Source organism: Electrophorus electricus, chromosome 5, assembly GCF_013358815.1.
Source record: "Electrophorus electricus isolate fEleEle1 chromosome 5, fEleEle1.pri, whole genome shotgun sequence".
In the NCBI taxonomy this organism is placed as follows: Eukaryota; Metazoa; Chordata; class Actinopteri; order Gymnotiformes; family Gymnotidae; genus Electrophorus; species Electrophorus electricus.
In genome coordinates, this window is record NC_049539.1 from 22728053 (window position 1) to 22744174 (window position 16122).

General features: G+C 38.3%; 1 protein-coding gene and 1 long non-coding RNA gene across 5 annotated transcripts in view; one reads left to right on the forward strand and one right to left on the reverse strand.

Moving 5' to 3' along the window:
* LOC118241364 (NACHT, LRR and PYD domains-containing protein 3-like) overlaps positions 1 to 16122 on the reverse strand; it is a 520672-nt gene that overhangs the window by 458905 nt on the left and 45645 nt on the right. The window lies entirely within an intron of this gene.
* Positions 7916 to 13418, forward strand: LOC118241389. Of its 4 annotated transcripts, XR_004776035.1 has the most exons (5): positions 7916 to 8698; positions 8950 to 8991; positions 9201 to 9314; positions 10561 to 10592; positions 10992 to 11760. It is a non-coding gene; the product is annotated as an uncharacterized LOC118241389 (long non-coding RNA). The 4 variants fall into 4 exon arrangements; XR_004776034.1 differs by adding an exon at positions 12938 to 13418 and having other exon boundaries at positions 7916 to 9314; positions 10992 to 11060; XR_004776033.1 differs by having other exon boundaries at positions 7916 to 8991.

Genomic DNA, 16122 nt, shown 5'->3' on the forward strand with positions numbered 1-16122 from the left:
TATTCAGCAGAGTTCCGAGTAAACGTTACTTTCAGTTTCCTGGCTAGGATAGCTTAGCTAGGCTAGCTAGCTTTTCTTATACAGGCCAGGCGCTAACATGGCTAAGATATTTATGACGGGCTGATTAGTTAAAGTTACGTATCGTGTCTAAATATCTAACGGCCAGGGGCGGTGAGGTCAGAGGCTGTCTGAGGGGTTCCCGCTGGCTGAACACGGACACATGGGTGTCCCTGCGTCCTAGCTCGGGCTGTGGGCCGATTTTCCTGATTAGCTATTTGCACAATATTGCTCTATATTTTATCCAGCTTCCCACATTAGGAAATCTTATGAGTAGCTAAGAAAGTGATCTTTATAAATGTAGTGGATTTAACCAAAAAAAAGGGGAAGGTTTGAATTTCCAAAAAATAAGACTTCTTCATATCTGACTTTTTTTTACTTCCCCAATTGTTTGGAAGGTAATGAGAATACTGAAAACATTTTTATTTTTTAAAATGTGTCCACTACATTGGACATCTGAACACACTACCTATGAAACTGAATCATAATCACAGTAAATCAATCCCAAAGAAAATACCAAGTTGTCATAATAGTTATGAAGAAAAATACCAACAGCTGAGCTAATCTATATGTAACTCTTTTCTAGTGTATGTCTAGTGTTTGTATTTTGATATTATGGAGTTATGTTTATGAAGTACGATATTTCAAAAAGCAATTCCCTGTCTTTAAACACAGAGGAAGATCTTGCACTTTGTACACATCACATACGTTTTGCTGTTGCAACCAGACAGGCGAGACATTGATGCATGTGTTTCATCCACCATCTTTGGGAGATGGATGGCCTCATAGTGTCTCAGAGCTGCATTTGTGTGAGTTTTCCACTTTTGATGTGGGGAGTGTCATCTTCACTCTCACTGGAGATTCCTACATGACCTGAGTAATCATCTGCTCACCAAGGAGCAATTTGAATTCAAGGAACTTCAGTGGTTTCTTGTGGAAAGGATGCCACAGCGAATGCGTGCCATAATCAAAGGCAGTCTAATGAAATATTAGAGTGTGACCTTTTTTTTTTGGCCAGGCAGTGTAGTTTTCACCTACGTTTTATTAAAATAATAGAATAGTGATGTCTGTGAACATCAGAACTACTTCCCCCGCCATAACTGCAGCGTACCTCACAGATTCAGGACTGTATCTGTGCAGCTTTGTGCAGCCTAACCACACGACCTTTAGCAGTACAACATGTTCACCAGTCCACAGTACCTGACCTATTTTCAGACCCCTTGCCACATCAAAACCACATTTCAACTTTATTTTCCAGTCAGTGATAAGTATGATGCTGAATGATGATGGTCCTTCACTCTAGAACATCTGATAAAATAAGGTCAGAACACAGACTGCAGTCAGCAAATTATCAAAACACTGTCTCTGTATTTTCAGTATTTTATTTTATTTTATTTTCTATGATTAGTTGAGAGTGTTTATATATAATATATATAACTGCATGGAACCATGGTAACCAAACTGTGAGGCTGTTTACATTTGAATGAATGTTATGTCCATGGTGCACCGTAACAGCACTGCAGCACATTACACAGGACTAGAAACTAAATTCACTACACAACACTATGAGAAGAGTGTAGGACAAGCAGGAAATACAGTCAATACATACACAGTACATGAAGCACAAGGACAGTGACACACTGGGCACCCTGCGTAAAGATAGTACTATAATTTATGCTTAATGGCTGCTTGTGTGGCATTTCAGCATGTCTGTCACTGAAAAATTATGTTCAGTAGTGTTCAGTATGAGATTTGTGGAGGGACAATATGGTAGATTATTAACATTAATTAATGTAAAGGGGTGGAGAGACTGTGAGAGATGAATCATTAACAAAGCAGAACACCAAGTGGACGCAGAGCTTGTGGTAGGAGGTGGTGATGGTGGGTAGAGACCCCGATAATGTTTTCAGCTGTTCTCACAATCCTCTCTAGGGACTTGCAGTCTGAGTTTGGTTCCCGTAGCAGACTGTGAGACAGCTGGTCAGTACATTCTCTATTGTCTCCATATAGAAAACAGGAGGGAGAGGATATGAAGGTGGTGTTTATTGGCCGTGTGTTTGGAGGTGTTTCTTTCTTGGGAAATCCTGTGGGCTCCATGTCTGATAATAAATCTTGATGATGATGATGTCATTGTTTCTATTAGAGTTCAGCCTGTCATATCTTCTAAATACACAAACAAGCACTTCAGTAACCAATTATCATGGAGGAATAAATGACTAATCATGGCGCTGTCATTGTCCTACTGTCTCTGATTTGTGTGTGTGTGAGTATGTGTGTGTGTGTGTTTTGGTGTGTTTCACTTCTTGTTCCATAGGCAATTATAAAATAAATAAAACAAAATGCATAAATGCAATGACATGAATGAAATCCTATTCTGTACGCAAGATGTAAGTGTTTGCATGTGTATGCCTGCATGTGTGCATAAGAGTGTGTGTGTGTGTGTGTGTGTGTGTGTGTGTGTGTGTGTGTGCGCCTGTATTTGTTCATTGGAGTGTGTATGCCCACATATGTTCATACGAGTGTGTTTGCATGTGTGTATTTCTGAATGAGTTCATTGACGTGTGTGTGTGTTTACATGAGTCCATATGAGTGTGTTTGCATCTGTCTGTGCATGCATGCCATTGCTGGTCATTTTTTCCAACCACAAGACTGTCCACCAACATCCTCACTGCAGTAAAACCACACAAACCTGTTTGTACCAAGTTCAGTTCACTTCTTTTTTCATCATTGCTTAAGGACATCAGTCTTCAGAAGACATAACTTTAGCTGGACTATCTCTCTTTTCCACGGCTATCACAATGATAGAGAGATGGACTAGGTAATATTAGTTAGATTTCCATGTGGCTAGTTAAACTCTTCACATGTTGTCTCACTGGTGGGACCCACTGAGTGAAAATACCTTTTCTAGGTTGCTTTTCTAAACAGACATAAACAAATAGATGAGAACAGTGCATTTAGAATATATTTGTGTACATAAAACATAGATTCTAAGATTACATTATGTTAAAACACCACATCATACCATTACCAGATCATTTTTTATTCTTTGAGGTCACACCTTGTTAAAGACACTTATAGGCTGACTATTAGGATGTCAGAAAACAAGGGAGTTTTGTAGCAACTGATTCCAATAAGTGTAAGTAGTTAAGGCTTCATAGTGCTGTATAATTCATGTCACTGGAGAATAAACAAAGTGATGTTTGTGACGGACCGCTCCTCCCCCTACAGTCACGTGGTACGGCCCCCCGCGTGCAGGGGGATCCACAAATGTACTGTGTCTGTTTTTGTAACCACGCCCCCCGGGAATGCACACACGAGTATAAGGTTTAATGTTAAAGTCTTGTGTGTCTATTTAAACTCCTGTCCGTGTGCTCGCTTTGTTGGTTATTGTCACTAGCTATGTCTCTTTGTGAGTCGTAAATGTAAACAGTAGCTGTAGCACGTAACGTCTGTTTGTTTCCACAGTTTCATATTTAAGTGTATATCTCTAGTGTTAAATGTTTAATAATGTTCACCCTTGTAGTTGTATGTCAGTGCCACTTGTGTTGTCCATGTTTAATGGTAATAAATGTCTTTCATGAACGAGGAATTCTGTGTGTTTGGCCCTGCTACACTCGGGCGAGCAGCATTACAATGTTGCCTTCATAAAAAATCTCTTTTTCAAATAACTACATATATTCCATTTTTCAACTTCCTTTGTGTATGAATATTTTATTTTTTTTGCAATATGGAAGCAGATATGAGAATATGTCTCTTACATTCAATCTGGATCATTAGAAAAATGACAAAATTATGTTCTGATGTGGTTCAGTTACTAAGAATCAGTCTCTGTAACAGCAGTAGAATGGACAAAAGGTAAAGTTGCTTATTAGCTTTGTGTGCAAGGAGGTCATTTGAGTTTTCAGATCTTTGTTTGGCTTTTTTGAACAGTGAAGGTAACACCAGGGGAAAAACAAATCATTTTCACTCATTTTATTTTCAAACAGATTACAACACATCTTAAATAAGTGGTGTAAGTGAGTATGCTATCACTTCCTGTTGAGCAAGGGACAGGAAACATTAGCTTAGAGGGAGAATAACTCTTTCACATTCCACATTAGTTGTGTCATTTGTTTCAATTTACATAGCAAACACACAATGATGTAAAATAATACATGCATTCAAATAATTTTACAATAAATAAAAATATAAAAAGAAATCTGGAGATAATTATATAACATGTTTAAAGAACAGCAACAAGCATGCATGTCTGTGTTTGTGGAAGCCTTCAGTACATTTAACTCACTGTATATTAACAAATACCATGTTAATATGTATGTATACATTTTGTAACAGATGAGACTGGAAAACAAGGACAATCCATATTCAGGTAAAAATTTAATAGCAAAAGGCAGCACAAAAAGACAAGGAAGAGAGTAAACCAAAATGTAGAGCAGGATGAAAACACCAGTAATGACAGTGAGCAAAATAGCACAAGTACAAAGGGCTAAACAGGGATCAGAGACAGAAAACTGAACACTAAGTTCAGTAAACAAGTGAGACAACAGAGCAAGAAACAGCTTGGTAATGCTGACTACAGAGCTGACAATAGAGTAGCATAACTGGTGGTTTAAAAAGCAGATAATGGAAAACAGGTGAGTACAATACAACTTTTGAGACAACACTAGAATTCTGGTGTAACGACCCCATCACATACAACCCTTGTGAACTTGATGTCCCAGGACAATATGGGCACAACATACTCTACCAGGTTTCAATCATATATTGGTATTACACACACACACACGGAGTATTACTTCAGCGTGGGCATACACCAACAGTTTTAGTTATGAACTGGGGTGGCTTGATGACAGTAACTCCCCTGCAAGGAGTCCGGGACGACCAAGGCACAAAGGTTGGGGACACTCACTCAACCTCTCAGAGAGTCTTGTATAACCAGGAAGGTGTCCAAAAGAGGACACACTGTGAGGACAATCCCTGGGATGAGGGGCAGATCTTTCCGGGATTCGCCCGTGGTAGTCAGCAAACAGTCCCTCATCCAGGATGTCCTTAGCTGGCACCCAGCTCTGCTCCTCTGGACTGTACCCCTCCCAGGAAATAAAGCACCTCTTAGACTCCAGGATCTGGTGAAAAGACAAGAGTCCCATCAAACTTGATGGAAGGAAGAGGATCGATGCCAGGTGAAACGTCATCAAGGGGAGCTGCAATTACAAGTTTGAGCAGAGAAACATGGAATGTGTACGAGATGTGGTAATGAGAGGGTAGGTCGAGCTGGTACTAACCTCCTTAATCTGCTTCAATATCTTTAATATGACTATGGACTGAGTTTACGACAGCATCCTGTGCGTCGAAAGTCTTTCGGGGATAGCCACACAGTCTCCTGGCTGATATTCTGGGGCTGTCTCTCAGTGACGGTCCACCTTCTCTTTGTATTTCTGTAAAACCTGCACAAAACGCTCAGTGCATTTCCTCCCACACCTTCTCGGTGCTTCTCATCTAATCATCCACAGCAGGGACATCCATTTGAGTTGGAGTCCAGGAGAATGATAACTGAGGATACATTCAAAGGGAGTCATACTGGTGATCAAACTGCTAAGTGAATTCTGCGACATTTCTGCCCATATGAGACATTTGGACCAGTCCATAGGATGGTTGAAACAATAAATTCTTATGAACTTTCCCACCTCCCGATTCATTCTCTAACATTGGCCGTTAGACTGGGGAGGATAGCTTGATATAAGACTTATGGTCACTCCCAAGTGTTCAAAAAATGCAGACCAAAATGCAGACTGGGAGTAAAAAAACAGTCTTATATAATCCAATAATCAGGACATACAGGTGAGTTCAATATTGTGGTGACACTGATCTGATTGGACGCCTCCAATTGGTTGAGTCGTTGACTGGGTGATGAACAGGTTGCTGGGTATTGTAGTCTGTCAGGGGATTTGGCATTATGATATTCAGTGATTTGAAAAGCAGTGGGCAGACAGGAAAATGGGATGAAGCAAATTCCCTGTAAGAACTGATCTATTTCTGTGAGGATGGTGGTGTGTCCAAAAGATTCAGGCAGGACTGTGGTGAAATCAATCGCTATGTATGTCCAGGGTCATTCAGGTACTGGGAGGGGCATGAGCTTCCCTGCAGGGGGTCTTACATTGGGAGAAAATAGAGCAAGAACAGATGTATCTAAGAACATCATTGGACAGTGACCCCCACCAACACTGGTTAGACAGCAGTTGCAGTGTGCGGGTCTCCGCTGGGTGACCAGTTGTCAGAGATGAGTGTGGCCAGGTTAACAAGCCAGTGTCTCCACTCTTCCAGAACTAGTTTCATAGCTAGAAGCTCTTTCTCCCCAATGCCATAGTTGCACTCTGCCGGTATGAGTTTGTGAGAATAAAAATCCACAGGGTGCAACTTGGAATTTTCAGCTCTCTGAGAAAGCACCGTCCCTACACCAACTTCAAAGGCATCTACTTCTACAACAAAGGGGGCCAGGGGATCTAGGTGTTTTAGAACAGGTGCCCTAGTGAACCCTTTCTCAAGTTTGTTGAAGGCCTGTTCAGTCTCACGAGTCCAACGTAGTTTTACGGTATCCCCTTTAAGAAGAGCAGTAAGAAGGGTTGCCATGCAACTGATATTCCTAATGAAGCAATGATAGGAGTTGGTGAAACCTAGGAAACTGTAATCTTTTTATTGTAGTGGGTACTGGCCACTAGAAAATATCCTCAATCTTCCTATTGTCCATTGTTATACCATTATGACTGATCTCATAGCCTAGAAACAAAATGGATTGACATTGGAATTCGCATTTCTCCTCTTTAACAAATAGCTGGTTATCAATCAAACACTGTAGTACTGAACCTACATGTTGGATGTGGGATGTGAGGTCTGGGGAATAAATAAGAATATCATCTTTATATGTGGTGACAAATTTTCATCATTTATGAATGCCTGGAACACAGAAGGCGCGACACTAAAGCCATACGGCCTAACTCTGTACACATAATGCCCCCTAGTTGTGACAAAGGCTGTCTTCCACTCATCTCCCTCCTTAATCCTAATTAAATTGTAGGCACTTCTTAAATCCAGTTTAGTAAAATAATGCGTCCCTGAGTTGTTCCAAGGCATTATGTATGAGAGGTAATGGGTAAGTGTAAGTAGCCACGCCTATGGAGCTTTACCATTAAGTGTGGTGTATCAGTATATCGGAATAAAATATACGAAACCATGATGTCTTTAGTTAAAGAACAAATCAGAACTTCAAATGAAATTATATTACCAGAATGTAATTACCAGGAGAGTGTACACTTTCTAATGTCAAGATTGTAAAAAAAATCTTAATTAAATAAAACTTTTAAAAGAAATTGCAGTTACAAAAGGTTGTTTTCCTGTGTAGTGTGTAATTTATAGATATAGTATATAATTTATTTTCTATCACTCAGACAACCCATGATGTCTTTAGTTATCAGAAAATATCAGAACCTAAATGGAAATTAAAATTACCAGAATGTAAATGTACACTTTCTAATGAGATTCTAAAAATATTAATTAATTATAACTATAATGTGAAATTGTAATTACAAAAGGTTGTTTTCCTGTGTAGTGTGTAATTTATAGATATTGTACATCAATTTTATACCACTGAGTTTTTATGCTATTTTTTCTGTCTTCTGCTTTTTGTTATACTAATATTTTTCTACTATGTAAAATAGAATTGAATTAAGTGCATCACAGATATATATCATTGTGTTAATTTTATATACCGATCACAGATTAGTCTGTGGTGAAAGCCACACCTCCTCCATATAGATCAGCAGACCTTAATCTGACACAGAGTTCCTCTTTCTCTGGGCTCTGATAAGATACAACAATGGCTTTCTGTTCAATTCTGACTCTGCTGCTCTGTGGTGTAGGTAAGTAGTGTTCATTCAGGATATTATTCAACTGTAAGAAAAACCCTGAACTGTATTATAAGCTTTGCTTGGTCGTTTCATACATGTGAGATTTCTAATCATTCTTATTTTCTAAGATTTCTGTATGATGGTTAGGCTGAAATGTTACACAGTTGGCCAGTCTTATATAAAGTTTAGATTTTAAGTCTAATGTTTTGTAGTACTAAGCTTTCTTACTAAGATTACTGTTAACCAATATTGATCTTTTTGTTATAGATGTATGGACCTTTTTTAACAGATGCAAACGATAAAGAATGGTTTGACGACAATCATGTTTCATCAGTGTTTGATCAGCAGTGTTTCATCAACAGGGATTGATCTGCAGGGTTTATTTAGCAGTGCTAAACTGTCATTGTGGGTTGCAGGTTTGTTCCCAGTGTCTCTGTACTCTCAAAACACTCAGATAGCAGAACCTGGTGTTGATGTCACTATGTGGTGCCAACACAGCCTGCATGGCTCAGGTTCCATATTCTGGATCAAACAGACAAGTAACTCTGTACCACAAAGTGTTGCATGTAAAACTCACAAATCTAAAAACTGTTACTTCTTCACTCCAAACAATCAAACTGTGATGTCTGTGAATGACAAGAATGCCTCTCTCACCATCACTGGTTGAGGACTGTATTACTGCAGTTTGCTGCTAAATGATAAAATAACCTTTAGCAACACAACATATTTACATGTCAAAGGTAATAATCTAATCTGAGGATATTTCATTACTCATGTACTGCATTTATTGAACCACCTGAGTTAACCAGGAACATTGCCATTGTTTTTAAATAACACACTGGTCAAACCACTGCAGACCTAAACATGTTTGAAACACACATTTCGTTAGGTTTTAAATATTTAAGGCATATTTATGCAAATAGCAAAGAAGAACATTGCATTTTACCATATTAGATTATTCAGCCTGTAAAAATATTGATTCATTTTGTAGACAGAAATGAAACACCTGAGAGCATCAACATAACTAAAGAAGGTTTGCCATTTCTCTTTTCCTAGTTTGCATGCTTGTCCTGTTCTTGGATTAGTAGACAGTTGGTTTTACACTCAGTCACCAGATTGTAGGATTGATGTGCATTTCCCATTGTATATCCTTGTTGTTTTCTGTGTATATCTGTGTATCAATTGAACTTAATGGGCAAAACTTGCTGACTTAAATGTAATAATGTTCTCATTTTTTCTAAGGTGACTGTGTGGGTTTATTCACTCTCACTGTGGCGTTTGGTGCAGCGATAGTGATTCTCCTCAGTTCCCTTCTTATCATCTATAACAAACAGAAGAACGGAAAAGACATGAAGGGTAAAGTATTGCCTTATAAAGCTCAGCTAATTTAGACATAACAAGGCCTACACGTTATTGTATTTTGAATTCTTAAAATTAAATTATTTCTTTTTAAAAAAGATATTTGACCCATTCATCACTATCATGTTCTGGGAAAAAAATAGACATACAGTTTATATAGAGACAGAATTTACTGAAATAGGAAAGCATTTTGTAAACACAGAACACAGAAAAAAGTAAACACAGAACAACAACCACCCTGCACATACACTCACTGACAACTTCATCGGCTGTGCCTGTCTTCTTATTGTAGCATCTCAGCCTCCCTTAAGCCCATAACTGTTCAGTTTCTGACCACTGCTAGTGGATATTATTTGGGTGGCAAATCATTCTCAACTCAGCAGTGACACTAACACACTAGAGTCATGGTAGGGTGTGCTGGTATGTGTGTATCAGACACAGCAGTGACACTAACATGGTAGAGTCATGGTAGGGTGTGCTGGTATGTGTGTATCAGACACAGTAGTGACACTAACATGGTAGATTCATGGTAGGGTGTGCTGGTATGAGTGTATCAGACACAGTAGTGACACTAACATGGTAGAGTCATGGTAGGGTGTGCTGGTATAAGTGTATCAGACACAGTAGTGACACTGACATGGTAGAGTCATGGTAGGGTGTGCTGGTATGAGTGTATCAGACACAGTAGTGACACTGACATGGTAGAGTCATGGTAGGGTGTGCTGGTATGAGTGTATCAGACACAGCAGTGACACTGACATGGTAGAGTCATGGTAGGGTGTGCTGGTATGTCAGACACAGCAGTGCTCCTGAAATTTTTCAACGTGTTCATATAAGTTCTGGGTTGAAAGTGGTCCACCACTTAAAATATCCTGACAACATTGGTTCGGTGGGCAGAAACTGACCAATGATGAAGAGATAAAGTGTGACTGAAACAAGTGCAGTATGATGATAGTCATAAACTGTACACAAAGTTTTTTCTCAGTAAAGTTTAGTGAAGTAATAAGATTTGTCTGGAAAGAAATTTAATCCAGGTGGAATTTGCTTATTGAAAAATAAATAATTTATTTTAAATTTAATTCTGCCTGTGTTTTGTTATGGGTAGAAAGCAACTGTCATTATATTGCCCTTACAAATAATATATACTTTTGAAATAATATATATGATAAAATACCTGGAAAACTACATTTTTATGTTTCATTTTTATAGTAAAACAATTTTTCATTGTCACATATTACAACAGATGGTAACCTTGACATCCTACGCACAAAACAGGTAAGTATGGGAATGTTCATTTTATTTAATTTTAATTATTGTGCATTAGTTATTATATACCTTAATACATATCTTTCATGTGTGGACAGAAAACCTACATTATTCATGAGCATTTTTAGTCCAGGTTCTGGCAGGGAATGAAAAAAACAAAAAAAGCAACCAGTATGATCTAATGGGTAAGCTGGTTTCATGAGAAGTACATAGGAAGCATAGGCTGTATATACTGTCTGTGATGTAAACGTTTAAAATATTATAAAAGCAATTTCATTAAAAGCTCCAGCCATGTTAGGATTTAAATGCAACATCAAGCTTCAGATATGTTATAAAGCCTTTGGAGAAGGCGGGGGGTGGGGGGTATTGTTTTATCACTTCTGACTATCATCCACTGCACTGTTGCAGGAGCAACAGCATGACCTGATGAACTACATTACCCACAAAACCCACACATCAGGGACACATAGAGAAGAGGTGCATACCCATGTTATAAATTATTCTACCAGACTAACAGTAGCTTAGCATGTTGATGTAACATAATATTCATTACTGAACAGTAATGTGGATGTTTATGTGTTGGTTGTGCTTTGGTAAACAACACAAACTAAAATAGAATGTCATGGAGGAGGTAAAGGTGTATTGCTCTTTAGGAATTACAAATATGTAATGCCAAAGTAAAATTTGAAATTTGTTTATTGAGCTGTAAATCCATGAGGTAGGATATTCATGTGGACATGTTTGGATCAACAGTCCTATAAAATCAACATGTAAACTGAATTAGGTGAGTCTTAAAATAGGGTCTCTAAAATATAACATTGTTTTCATAATGATAGGCGAGACTGTACGACTATGTTCTAAAGTTTGGCAACTTTTCAAGCTGAGTATATTGTATTTCGAGTTGAGTAAACTTTTTACGAGTATAACTGTACATGTTCACACACCAGTGTTACCATACGAAGGACCACATTTGTACACAAATGATAACAAGCTTACAGCTTTCAAAACACAAACTCACTGTAGTGTTTGAAAGTTATGTGCTATGAGAAATTATATTAGGCTATTATTACATGTGAGTAAATCTGCTCAATTTCTATGAAATATGGCATGTGACAGAATACAGTCATTCATCTGTTATGCTGACTGTTGACATTTTGAAACATTTTTTAAAAATGTATTTTTCTTCTGTAAATTGATTTATTTCTGAATTAAACATGAAAAATATGGAACACTCATGGTTTTATCAATTGGCATTTGAGTGGATTGTAAAGAGCAATCAGATGAAGAAATTCCAAAAATATATTTGGTTGACAATCGAAGAAGCAAAAGCGTGTGCTTTGGGAAGCAGTTCTATACAGGTGAGGCCACCTGAAGGAGATCAGGCTTATAAGCACTGATTAATTCCCAGCTCATGACCTCTCTCTGGTGGCAGAAAGCTGGCGTTGCAAGCCACCCGTATTTTACCACTTCAGTTCAGGTGCAACGGGCAGAGTAACATGGAGTGATGACAACAGTTCACTCAGGGACATCTGGTAAATAAGACTAGAATACTGGTTATACTGTAAAGCCTTTATTTAAACCCCCCCCCCCACAAACTAACAAAAAAATGATAGTGGAATCAACCCAATGAGGCAAAGAAGCATGCAAGTGTGAGGGTCAGTGACATTTATTAAGGCCAAATCCATAATAATGTACAGGAGGACAGACCAGGGTCAAATAGCCAGACATGACACTTAACACACAACACTGGGACATCAAACAATGATCAACAAAGCTGACAGAAAACACGGGGTATGTACACACACAGTTAACAAGGGGAATATAGAAACAGCTATAACAAATCAAGGACTGGGGAAAATAAAACAAAATGTGGAACTAGGGAACACACAGCTCCAGAAAAGGGAAATTGTGACACACATTTCCTCTGTTATGTTATTGTTTAACTCAGCTAACGCTCCTCAGATACCATCTAGCATTAAAATGCTAGCAGACATCAGGCCGTCCTCATTTGAGTGCATATTTTCAAGATGTGCCCTCCGGTCGCTAGTGCCGCAATGACAGGCTAACTGTAGCTTGCATATAACCTTATCACAAGGTTGTAGAATTTTGCCACCCAGGAACCAAAATATAATGGAATGCAAATCAGTCTTTCTGCATCTAAGTTGTGAACTCTGTCTTTCGTGAAACTCTCCTTTCTGTTGTGAACTCTGTCTCCTCCAAGCAAAAACAAAAACAAATCAGGCCCATTCAACTTAGACAGAACCAGGGTTTGCTTGAGTGTTGGGCCTTAACTCTAACCACTCTACACCACAAAATATCACAAAGTACTTTTTCTCTCTCACAAAATCCATCAGGACAAGAACAAAAGACAAACAACTAAAAGATGGGAAACACATGGGAACACTGCCTGCAATAGGAAGAGAATGATCTTCTCCTTTCTTCTCTCAAAGCTTCACAAACAGAGTGGCCTGTACAAAGCTGTTATATAGGAGTGTGACCTCCTGTGGGTGATCAGGATAACAAGGCTAAACGGCATGTGGGTTGGTGCTGGCGGAAGGTTGGTGCTGCAAGCCGCCTGTTACATTTTTCTTGAAATTCTTACACTGGTAATGCAAATAAAATTATATTTCAAATTGAAGGAATGTATGCTATGTCATTCAAGCACCATAGCCTGTGACACCCTGTCACATGGTAATTCAGAGGGATTTATGGAAGTGATTCTCCCAGTCACATGGTAATCCAGAGGGATTTATGGAATTTACTCATATACTCTATACCAGACAGTGGTATACAGTGTCATGTTCTATCAGACAGTGGTATACAGTGACATGCTCTATCAGACAGTGGTATACAGTGTCATGTTCTATCAGACAGTGGTATACAGTGTTATGCTCTATCAGACAGTGGTATACAGTGACATGTTCTATCAGACAGTGGTATACAGTCTCATGCTCTATCAGACAGTGGTATACAGTGATGTTCTATCAGACAGTGGTATACAGTGTCATGTTCTATCAGACAGTGGTATAAATTTACATGTTCTATCAGACAGTGGTATACAGTGACATGCTCTATCAGACAGTGGTATACAGTGACATGTTCTATCAGACAGTGGTATACAGTGTCATGCTCTATCAGACAGTGGTATACAGTGTCATGCTCTATCAGACAGTGGTATAACATTGACATGCTCTATCAGACAGTGGTATACAGTGATGTTCTATCAGACAGTGGTATACAGTGTCATGTTCTATCAGACAGTGGTATACAGTGTCATGCTCTATCAGACAGTGGTATATGTCACAGAATGCTCCCCTCTCCTTTAGTCACGTGGTATGGGCCACCGTGTGCAGTGGGACTTAATCGTCTTGTTTGTAACCACGCCTTTGTACTTAGCACACACCTGCACATGGTTTAGTCTGGTAATGCCTGTGTGTGCTTAAACTGCTGTGGGAGTGTGCTTCATTGTCAGTTATTGATCATGTTCATGTTCGTGTTAATGTTTATGATCATGTTGTCTTTGTTAAATGCTTACATCGTTAATGTTAGTTGTATGTGTAGTCATGTTAACCATTTACGTTGTATGTGAGTGCCTTTGTCTTCTGTGTTTTTCAATAAATGTCTGTCTCCATCCAGAGAGTCTGTACATCCCGCTCCTTGCCCTGCGGCACTCGAACCGTTACAGTATACAGTGTCATGCTCTATCAGACAGTGGTATAACATTGACATGCTCTATCAGACAGTGGTATAACATTGACATGCTCTATCAGACAGTGGTATACATTGACATGCTCTATCAGACAGTGGTATAACATTGACATGCTCTATCAGACAGTGGTATACATTGTCATGCTCTATCAGACAGTGGTATACAGTGTCATGTTCTATGCTGTGGTGTGGTGGGGGTGTGGTCTGAAAGTGAGGGATCCTAACAGACTGAACAGGCTTGTCAAGAAAGTTAGCTCTGTCATAGGAGGTGGAACTGCTCTGGGCCTACAATGTAGTGTACAATATAAATAAATGCTCTTCGTCCCCAGCCTGGTTGGTTCTATGATCTCACCATCCTGAACCCCCATCCATGAGTAAGATAGTACTGTAATGACACAAATGAAACAATATTTACACATTTATTTTTTATTATTAGAATAATAATTTCAAAAGGCTTTTGATGGGGAGTATACCAGTCTACTGTAAGAACTAAAATAAATGCAGTTTACAGTCATACAGAATTCAGTTATGTAACAGACCTAAACCTTACTGAATTTCTTTTTTCAGTTTTTTTTCACAGATACAATGACCTCACAATTTAAAACAATAACAGAAAAAGACAATCCAGTGCTTTTATGGACCTGTTTTCAAAAGGGCACTAGAGGACACCAAATGTTCACTCATGAAAATTAAAACACAATGTCACAAGCTTGCTGTGAGACACTGTGCACAAGGTACAAGGTTGATTGCTTGATGATTCAGTCTACAAGACTTTATCTGAAGTGTTTTTATATATTTTTTTCTTTTCAGATGGTATTGTGGTTTTACTGTTAAGAACAGTGCTCTTAACTGACTCAACAGTTTTTACTGGGCATAATATTCTACACTATGCACCTTGTTCTGAATGAGTGCTCAGACACTATGATTCATAAATTCATAATATATAAATATTTGCTTATAACTACACTCTGACCTGAGTTTAAAATCTTTATCAGCATCCTTAGTTATTATTAGAGCTTATGTTACTGTAGTATTTATATATACTGATGTTTTTTAACTAACATTTTGAATAAATATATTGGTGCTAATTAACCATTCACACCATCCAAAAACTTTTTGCCCTTTATTCTAAATGTGCTAATAGAGAATAGTGAATAATGAATCATCTTAATAGTTTTGGCAAGTTTTACTGGCAGAACATTTCTGTGTGCCAGTTCCTATAATAATGACCTCTGTCCTCTCTTCCTTTGAGTGCAGGAACCCACTGGTTGTGTTATCTGTCAAGGAGCAGATAGACTTGTAAGTGTCAGGTGCTAGGGACAGTTATAGCTGTGTCTCATCTGCATACCAGTGAAAGCCAAAATTATATTTACTGATTAATTACACAAGTTAGGACAAGCATATGTAAATTAAACAATAAATGGACCAGAATCAGTTCTTGTGGATATAGTGTTAACAATTACTGTGTGCACGTGTAACACTTTTAACTTTCATGGTTCTCTATTTCAGTGTTCTTCAAGATTTTACTTCACTATATTGTAAAATTGTAATTCTTTATGAATGTAATGTGCATTTATACTTTTAATTTTTTATTACGTTATAAAAAAATTGGCACCTGTTACAAGTGTTACGTGGGTTCAACTGCAACATTTTCTGAGCGTTACTGTGACACTGATATTTGAATAAAATTTCCGCAAAGACTCCTGATGTTCAAATGTAAGTTCACTTCGAGAACAATATCTTTCACTTTCTTTCTGTACCGTGTACAAGACGTCCTGCTCTGTTTTTGCTGCCTTGCTTGGTTGGTTTTGTCTCTGAAGCTGCTTAACTT